We start from the raw sequence: 10,722 nt of genomic DNA, 5'->3' as shown, positions 1-10,722 counted from the left end.
ATCATAGCTTGAAAGGCCCGGGATGAAGAAAAAATATGGGTTCTAAAACCCAAAAAAATGACAAGTATCGTATTGACCGATCCAGGGAACGATCCAGTTAAACCTTGCCATATCGGTCTAATCTCGGGATTGGCCTTGACCGATACCAATCCAATCTGACTGATATCGGCCAATCTGATATGAGATTACAAACCATGCACGAGAGACCTAGGAGAAGAACATGAAAATCTGGGTTTTAAAATCCTAATCATGGTAAGATCCCCCCCCCCCTAAGCATGGTTTGAGGTATCGAATCGGATCGGCCAGTTTTGGCCTGATCGGATCGGTATCGGTCGAGTCCGATCCCGATATTGATCCGATCCAACTGTACGGATAGAGGTAAAAATGTTTTTAAAAAAAATAGTTTTTTTAATAAGAAAATAGGGACAAAAGTGTCATACTTACCCAAGTTCGGGTGATCCCGATCTGATCAGTCGATACCGAGATCACGAACCATGCCCCTAAGGCTCGGGTCGAAGAAAAACTATGGGTTTTAAAATCAACAAGTATAGGGTGGTCTTTTTTTTTTTTTTTTTTTTTAATTACTAAATAAAAATGAAATTAGATTTAAAATTAAGCCGCGCCAGGTAGGGGTCGAACCTACGACTTTCTGCTTAGGAAACAGACGCTCTATCCACTGAGCTACAGGCGCCTGATGAACTAGAAGTAATATTAATATTATTCAAAGTGTACCTCTTTTGGTTGGCTTGGTTGTTCTTTTTTTTTTTAAGTAAAGCTAATTCTATTAGAAAGTGAAGAAACATCATAGGCTTTCTAGATAGTCTTGTAATCTTGTCTTCCCCCTAAATCGTTATCCCCTCCAATCTCTTCAATTCCTCACAGGGGGCAGAAATGACCATCCTACCCATTGCCTGAAAACACTGCCCAAGGTGGGATCCACTCCCCCCTATTAGAAGAATTACAGGAATTGAAGGTGCCCGCGAATTGGAGGCGATAATTATTCTCTTCTCCCTCCCCCACCCCCACCTCCACCTCACCTCACCTCACCTCACCTCACCTCACCTCAAATCTCTCGCCCAAATCCCAATTTTAATTGCAAAAGTGGCTTGTTTTGCCATGTTGAGTCAATTGATGTTGATCATTCTACATAAGAGGGTGTCAATCGATACGGTTTTGGTTTGGTATAACAGACACAAAGTAGATACAAAATTGACACCCTTATTCTAACAGTTAAATGGTGAGGACCTGGATCCTTTGTAGGTTAGATTTGAGAGCCTATATCAACCCTTAGGCATACTTTGCAAAAACTTCTTTAATTTTTACTTGTATGGTCAAGGGTTATCATATCTACAAGAAATAACATCTTTGGCCACGGTTTTTACTACCGTCATAGGTCTAAAAATTGCAGCAAAAGATCAATTGTTGCAGTTCCAAAACTACACCTAATGGAAACCAGAGTCATTTATACACATATTGCTTCAGTTAATGGCAACTACAACTATATGATGTATATTTGGCCACAATTTATGAGAACCGCAGCTATATGGTCTCTTTCATGACAATCCTCGGCAACTGCAGCTGTAGATGGGAACATTTGGCTGTGGTAGTTATTAACTACTGCAATAGAGGCCTTTTAATCATGGTGCAAGTGTGGTATTTAAGCGCTTTGCTTGTAGTGTATATTGCATCTCATAACAAATTAAAAGTGATTTTATAAAAATTTTAAAATAATATAAATAAATAAGATTGGTCCAAAAGTAACATATGATTAGATGATGACATGGACAATATGTTTGTTAAATTTGAACTATGTTAGATATTGTCACATATGGCCAATAACCGTTGTAGCTCTATCTTACTACACTTCATTGGAAGGTAGAACCATGTTCCCTCATAAGGGGACGAAAATTAACAAGAAGTGAGAACGGTTATTCTTATGTCTTTCATTGATTCTATTTCTTGTTTAGAACTGATTTTTATCATTGGAAAAAATGTAGTATGTCACTTGGGAAATAAGACTTTGAAAATCTTCTGAAAAATTTTGTTTAAAATTAAACATTTGAAAAATAACAAAAACAACAGCAACTCAGCTTTATTCGAACTAAATGGGTTCGGATACACGGATCCTTACAAGGACAAACAAAAAAAAGAATAAGTGAAAAGGAACACAACAACCACAACTTCAAATCACACTAAAACAAACTAATTGGGTCGGCTACATGGAACCTTGCCTTCCAATCAGCCCTATTCGACGTCATACTAGAAACCACTTCTCCTAGCATCATTTTAGGCTTGCCCCTTGTTCTTTTAGTACTTCCTATCTGAATCAAGTCATTCCTCTGAAATTGGAGCATCCGGCGGCCTCCATTGAACATGGTCATACCACCTCAAGCGACTTTTTTGTAGCTAATTTTGAACCCGGACTAGTCCCAAACCAGCCCTAATAAAGTCATTCATTATTTTATCCTTCCTAGTTTTGGCACTCATCTATCTCACCATTCTCATCTCCGTTACACTTATCTATATGACAATTCTTAACGGCCTAATGCTCTGAGTCATACATCATAGATGGTCTTATGATTATCTTATAAAATTTTCCTTTAAGCTTTAAGGGAATCTATCGATCACATAACACTCTAGATGCATCTCACCACTTTAGGCATCCTACTTTAATCCTCTATGAGACATCATCTTCTATATCATATTCTTACTGAAGATTGACCCTAGATGGTTAAAAATGTTACTTTGCTAAAGTTTCATACCTTATACTCTGTCTTCATCCTACTTATCTTAAAACTTTTTTATTTCAATGTTGATTTTCATAATTCTAGTTTGGCATTAATTTCGGGACCTCATCTTGGATGCCTCTGATTAACTCATCCTGCCCATCCCACACCCGTGGTGAATGGAATTTCATTCACCTTGGGTGGAGGAAAACTCGATCCATGAAATTTGTTGTTTTAATTTGACAGTAGAGTTGGTTTGCTATATTTTAAATCTTTTATATTTTGATTTTTCTTTTTTCCTTGCAAGGCTAGGTTTGTGCCTCTCTTTGTACTTTGTTTTCGGAATAGAGTGCCAGTTTAACTATTTTGTCGGTGTGATTTTTTGTTCGACATTTAGGGAACAAGTAGGATATTCCCCCTTATTCTACTCGTTTTTTATTTGTTTCATAATAAAATTTATTTGCTAAGAAAATTTGGGACTACAATAAAAGAAAAATGCTACTTCCCACTAAGATTATTAATTATAGGTGGCCTTAATTTAACTAAAGATCTGAAGGGATCTATAAGATTGAGAGAGGTCAAGCTTTATTTTTTTCTTTTTTTGTTTTCCATTCACCGTGGGTGGAGGAAAACTCGGTCCATGGAGTTATATTGTTTTAGTTGATGGTACAGTTTGTTATATTTTAGATCTTTTTATTTTTATTTTTCTTTTTTCCTTGCAAGGCTAGGCTTGTGCCTCTCTTTATATTTTGTTTTAGGGATAGAGTATTGATTCAACTATTTGTCAGTGTTATTTTTTGTATGACATGTAGGGGACAAGTAGGATGTTTCGCCCTTATTGTACTCTTTTTTATTTGTTTCATAATAAATTTTATTTGCTAAGAAAATTTGGGGCTACAAGAAAAGAAAAATATTGTTTCTCACTAAGATTATTAATTATTGGTGGCTTAGTTTATTTAAAGATCTGAAAGGATCTATAAGATTGAGAGAGGTTGCTCAAGCTTTATTTTTTGCTCTCCTTGTTTTCTATTCACCGTGGATGGAGGAAAACTCGGTCCATGAAGTTATATTGTTTTAGTTTGGCGGTAACTTTGGTTTGCTATATTTTAGATATTTTATATTTGATTTTTCCTTTTTCCTTGGAAGGCTAGGCTTGTGCCTGTCTTTGTACTTAGTTTTTTGGGAGTGGTGGTTCAACTATTTTGTCGATGTGTTTTTTTGTATGACATTTAGAGGTCAAGTAGGATGTTTCCCCCTTACTGTACTTGTTTTTTTATTTGTTCCATAATAAAATTTGGGGATATAAGAAAAAAAAAAGACTCCTTCCCATTAAGATTATTAATTATTGGTGGCCTTAGTTTAGCTAAAGATCTAAAAGGATCTATAAGATTGAGAGAGGTCAATATTTATTTTTCGCTCTCCTTGTTTTCCATTATTTAGCTTTGTGTTTACTTTATATAAAATATTAAATTATATCGAATAGACTATAAAATTTGTTTGATGTTGATTATTGATGTTTCATCTATATTTGGTAGAGTATTTAAATTAATCGTAGTAGCATTTATCCCTTTCCTATATCTTTCTTCCTTTCACTTGTCATACGACACCTTTAAAAAAATATATTATACTAAGATAGAAAAAAAAAAAAATTTTGATAGAAGACATAAATTGTTCAATCTCATTAATATATCCCCTAATAAAATATGTAATATATAATTATTAGTTACAATATTATTTACTAGTTCACTGGGAGATAACTATAATAATTTCACCATATTTATTAAAGATAATATTTTTTAATAATTTCCCAACAAAAAACTTCCCTTTCCATAATGTCTACTGCGTTCTATAATATTCACTTTTGGAAAAATAAACAAAGAAGACCATCCTCAGTTAAGTTTTGCACAAAATAGAAAAAATTATGACATGTATAAATAAGAGGAAAGAGAGGTTCCTCATTCAAAAGAAAACATTAAAGGAAAATGGAAAGTAATAGACACATTCTATTTTACTTTATTTTTAGTTTACTAAGTCTTATTGCTTTTAAATCTACAACATTAAAGGAGCTAGCATTGAAAGTATTAGGAATATTTTGCTTTAATTTGCTTTTAGTTTGATCATTTTTAAAGTAATGTCAACTTACTAGGAAGTACTAAGTAAACTATGAGAGTAAAGGGGTTGTATGTAGTCGATCCATTATGGTATGCATAAATCTATAAGATTACTCAACTTGATATATATACAATAGGAAAAGGTTCTTTGAACCGCTAGGGTTTCTTATACCCCCTCACATGAATTTTTTTTAAATAAAATATTTCAAGTGAAAGTGAATAAAAAACCCTAGCAGGTCTGAGAACCCTTGCCCTATACAATAATAAGAGACATAAGTTTATGGCAAAAGTTTCCATTGTCGGTACACTAGGTACAGATATCTCTGGTTTGAACACTTAGTTCCACCATGTGAAAAGGGTAAAGTGATAAATCCGATCTTTGGATTCCTAGGAGATGGATTTGGATAGACCATATGTCAAATTTTAGACATAAATTCAATTATTTACCTATATGTATGGATTCCCATCCCATGTATGTCAATGCACATCTACTGGTACTTTGGTCACTGTTAGATCCCTTATGATCTTCAATGTTTTGTTTCATCATATGATGATCTTTGTTTAAGGTGAAACTTGACACATGAATAGGGGACCATAGGGCTTATCTATCCAAAAAAATTCAGCCCAATCCAATCTTCCATGAGGCTGAAGTAGGCACTCAACTAAGGCATAGTTATATGGATACTAGACTGGAAAACCTCTTCCTTAAGTTCATATGTTAAGTTTTTTATTTTATATATATTTATGGAAGAGGTTTCTCTAAGCAAGCAGGGTACACTACACGCTTTCACATTGATTTTTTTAATAATTAGTTATATTTCTTAAAAATATATAATAATCCATGTGCGAAGGTGCAGACCCGCAATGTATGCCGTAGGCTTAGAGAACTTTATATAAATGAGAAAATTTTGTTGTCACAAAGGTTAGTTACAACAAAATTGTAACATTTTCTTTTTGTACCTTTTTATAACACACTTCTTTTTTCATGAAAATAAATTATGTCATTTCACATGGACAATGACAATTATTGAAAATGACATAATACTAAGGCCCTTTCAACTTATTTTGAAAATGCTTTTTTACCCTTGACTTTAATAACTTTTGAGAATAAGATAGGACTGAGTTTCCCTCCACCCACGGTGAATGAGATCCCATTCACCAAGGGGCGAGAATGGGTATCAGGAGAGTCCTTTGGAACGTATTAAAACCCCTAGGTGGGGTTGGGTTTGTGAACCATCCTTTATGGGTGGAGGAAAATTTTGTCCAATAATATAAGGGGCAAAATGTAAGATTAAAACTTCTAAGTTCACCTACTTGGTGACAATAAAATATACATACATAATACATAATAATAATAATAATAATACATACATACATACATACATACATACATATTATGTATTATATATTACGTATTAAAGGTTGCATTAAGTATAGAGTCTAATTAATGATATTTCTTGTAATATAATAAAATAATAGTTAGAAAATAGGTAACCAACCCTCCCAAAAAAAATGTAAAATTAAAAAACATTGTCTATCGATATTTTTAGTGGAAATCATACATTAATTGTATTACTAAAACATCTTAAACAAATTATTAGTTAGTATATGTTTGAGGTTATCAATTATGTAGTATAAATCCAAATGCCTTCATTCAAGAGACATTTGTTACTAAAGTTTATTATCTTATCGGATATTTTTATTAGAATACCCTACAAATCTTAAAGTATTTCCCAATCCTTTAAAATGCATAGATTCAAATCCCAAGGGAAGACTCCTCTAAAGCGACTTATTAAAATTTCAATAATAATCTCCCTTAAATGTATTACATTTTAAAATTTAAACTATTTTTTTTAATCTAAACATGTTAACCAAACAAACAAGTGACTAGATGCATAAATATGAACCTGGTCTCTACACAAGTTTAGGCTTAATGCATTTGCCAAAACTACATTATTTGGCAATAGTTTTTGGTGAAATTAACTTGATCTCATCTAATGAGGGAATATTTGAGTAAATCTCTCTATTTTGATGATAATTAATAATGGTTGTGACAAGAAACAAAATAATTATGGCTAAGCCACACAAGCGAACATGAAATAAGATAATAAAAAATTTGCCCTTATTTAGGTTAAGCCTTAAACCAGTCTTCGAAATCATGTGAAGCAAAATAATTGCCTATAGCAACCCATTTTTTTATTAGCTATCGTTAGTAAAGATTCCAAGTCTTAGCTTCCCATTAGATATACTTTTCATAAATTCTCAATTGTAGAAGTTGGCTCTCTAGAATATGAGATAAACCCCTATTGTCTAAATTGGAGGAAATGAATCTATTATTTGAATGTTGATTATAGGATTTGTACCCTAAATAGCACAAGAAGTGGTGTAAACTTGAATTTAACAAAATATTTCACAACCATTAAAAGGGATACTATTGGCAATTCTAAACACTCCAAACCCTCCCTCCCCATCCCCCAAAAAAAAGTGGAATTGATAAAGTGTAAAAATGCAATTAAAGAAAACAATGTGGTAATTCCAATCATTAGATAAATAGTGTATGATCTGAAATGGACATGTTAAATTTCAAAATTCAAATTTGATTATAAATACCCATGAATTGACATTTTTCTTTTGTTTTTAACCAATTTTCAGCATATTATCAAGTATGTTTCAAGAGATTTTTAAAACCTTTTTCATCACATGACCAATTCTATTCGGTTGATACTTAGACATGTAAGTTAAGAACCTTGGGCCACACTTATTCATACACTTCAAGTCTCATTTGATCTACCATGTGGCAGATATTAGGATAGTGAAAAAAAGGCTTTCCTAGAAGCTATGCAAGAAATTAACCAAAGTCACAAAGGATGATTATGCCTTCGGGCAGAGAAGATTATCCTTAATAATAATAATAATAATAATAAGATATCACTGTTTGGATAGCCCTTGCACCTATGCAGGGGCCAATGAGAGTATGCATAGAAGCATCAGCATTGATGGGTTTTTTATTTTATTTTAGGAGGGGCTGGTGGGTGGTAATTTATGTGCTCATGTATCTAGGCGCAGGGGTCACGTGACCAAGCAGTTTTCTTTTTCCCTAATAATAATAAGGGAAAGAGATCCTTGCTTGGACCTCTAGAGCTTAAATGCACGTTGGCCAATGGGAGCATGTGCACAAGCATCTCTTAGGGAGGGATTTTCGCCTTTTCATGGGGGCAACGTGTTATTTCCATGCGCTTCTGTGTCTTAGTGTCTAGGCACAAGAGCCACGTGGGCTATGCGATCAAGTAGAGTTTTTTTTCCTTAAAATTAATAATAATAATAAAGAAAATTTTCACGGACACCCAAAAAATTTGTGATATATCATAGACAATCCTTACTTTATGACTTTATTTCGACTTATAGTCCACTCCGTTAGTTCTGTGCAGTTAAATCGTTGTTAACTCTTTTATAATGATGAAATTACCCTTACCACAGGATGAACTTCCCATAGTACCCTTGAAGGTAAAACCCCAAATTACAAACCATTCTGATGGCGGAAGAAACAAGAACAGGGAAGAGGACTGATCTGCAACTCATCCGCCATGGAATCAACGCATGCAGCTGCCCCATTTGTAGAGGGAGTCTCTTGACAGAATCCAGCAGGGAAGCCACTCTCTCTCTCTCTCGCGTACAGAGGCAAGATTGACCCACTCACCCTCGCCCCGTCCTTTCTGGTTTCCTTCTCTCACCCAGTTTCTCTCCTCCTCTCTTTCCTCTGCTCTCTCCCGGATAGCACAGGCACAGGCTTAGGCTCAGGTTCAGCCGAGCATACATCTCGTGGATATTTTGCTTTTAGGGTTGTTCAATTTTCAATGTCCTCACCTTCATTTTCTCCTCAAAAGAAACCATCACAAGTTTCACTCTTCAGGTACTACCTACAAATCTATTCTCACTCTGTTGTCATTCTGCTGCTCCAACCCCTTTTACTTTTGAGTCTTCCCAACATCTGATTTACGGTTTTTTTTTTTTCATTCTTTCTTCTTTAATTTGATTATTACACTCTTCTGCAATATGAGATACTTCTTAAATTGTTTCCACTTGTCTGTTTACAAAACATTATAAGATTATTTTTAGTTTGTTGGATCAGCGTTAGTAAAAAAGTGATCTCCATCGAGTTGCAGAAACCCTAACTCATTCGAACAATTCCCTCCCATGGATTGAAGAGTACGAAAGAGAGATCCAATGAGTGATAAAATAACTTAATTAGTTTAGGTTCTCTGGTTTCCTCTACAGGAAGCTTTCGTTCTTTCTAATCCGCAGCATTTCGTGGCCTCTTGTTGAAAGAAAGTTGCAGATCAAAGCAAGGTAGCCACATCGAGTTTTCCGAAGGTACGAAAAAGGAAGATGTTCCACGAAAAGAATAAGGAAGAAGAGAAGAAGATGGAAAGAGAGCTTATTATTTAAATAACTAGGTTAAAATGGACATTTTAACTTTGGTTGCTAACTGTGCTTAACGTCAGGGTGAAGGTTGAGATTTCACTGATTTTTTGGGTGTCTGTGATATATTGATATATGATTACATTATAGAGGGTGTTCGTGAAATTTTCCTTAATAATAATAATAATAATAATAATAATAATGATAATGGGAAAAGAATCCTGAAAGGTAGTGTGGACCGCACATCCAGACATAGAAGGGGTAAATTGACAGCCTACCCCCATGATAGGTAGAAATCACATCCCTCTTGATGAAATTTTTTTCTCTCAAATTCGCTGTCCGGTACGGTTGCTGGTTCCTCTCATAGGAGGGCGAAAATGACGATTTAACCTCACTCGGGTAGTGTGTTCGGGTAGGGGGTTAGGTCGTCATTTCCACCCCCTATGAGAGGAACCGGACAACTGTACTAACTACTGAGTAGGGAACCTGAGAGAATAATGATCCCCCTGTTGATGGTTCAACATGCTCTGATTGGCACAAAGGCTACATTGCCTTTTAGGGAACTCTCTCCCTAATAACAATAAGGGAAAAAGATCTTTGTCCTGGAGTGTGGCCTACTCCAGCATTCCCATGAGTCTATCTCTCTCCTCCCCATGTGAAAAGACACCTCTGCCCCATTGTTTCAAGGAGGAGAAAGATAGACATATGAGAGTGCCGGTGTAGGGCACACTCCCGTACAAAAAACTGCTTCCCTAATAATAAAGAGAGAATGTTCTCTGTGCCGTAGCGCAGGCTGCGCCCAGGCACATGGTGGTGGGCACAATGACCCCCCTGAGCGCAGCCTGCGCTGCGGCACAGAGAACAACGCCCCAATAATAAAATATGAAAAAAGAAAGAAAGCTGAGAAGACCAAAAGAGCCTGGCAATTTAGAGCTTGAAGTTTTAACAATCCAACTGTCACCCTGATCCATGAAATGTCACAAAGATAGGAAACTCAATGACCTTGAGAAAGCAAGAAGGTTCTAGAAGAGAAACCCTACCATTAGCCCCTTGGGTCACCAACCCCATCTTAATTCTTAATGGAGGGTTATCTCGGCTTTTTCTTTTGAAGCTTAGACACTTTTTAAGAGAAATCTTCTTAATCTTATGCTTAAAGTCGAACTTTGACCCTCCACTGCCATAACAGCATACATTCGTCAGACAGATTAAAGCAAAATAAAATCATCAGACAGATCAACACTGTCTGCTATGCTCCAACCATGAATGAAAAAGTAGGTATTGACGGAATATAACTTAATCCAAGGTTTTGTCTCTTATTGGTTTCAAGACATGTTCAGAGTTGACATTCTTTGCCAGCATGGATGATGGACTCCAGAATTTCTGGAAAAAGTCCACAGCCATGAATGGATTGGTCACCTTTACACTTCACCAGATCAAACCCTTGTTAAGGGTCACTCTGCTCTATT

General features: G+C 35.3%; 1 non-coding gene across 1 annotated transcript; it reads right to left on the bottom strand.

Moving 5' to 3' along the window:
- Positions 1–618: 618 nt before the first annotated feature.
- On the bottom strand, positions 619–691 carry TRNAR-CCU. The gene has a single exon. It is a non-coding gene; the product is annotated as a tRNA-Arg (tRNA).
- Positions 692–10,722: the final 10,031 nt, after the last annotated feature.

Source organism: Telopea speciosissima, chromosome 3 (genome assembly GCF_018873765.1).
Source record: "Telopea speciosissima isolate NSW1024214 ecotype Mountain lineage chromosome 3, Tspe_v1, whole genome shotgun sequence".
In the NCBI taxonomy this organism is placed as follows: domain Eukaryota; kingdom Viridiplantae; phylum Streptophyta; class Magnoliopsida; order Proteales; family Proteaceae; genus Telopea; species Telopea speciosissima.
This window is presented reverse-complemented; position numbering and strand designations above follow the sequence as displayed.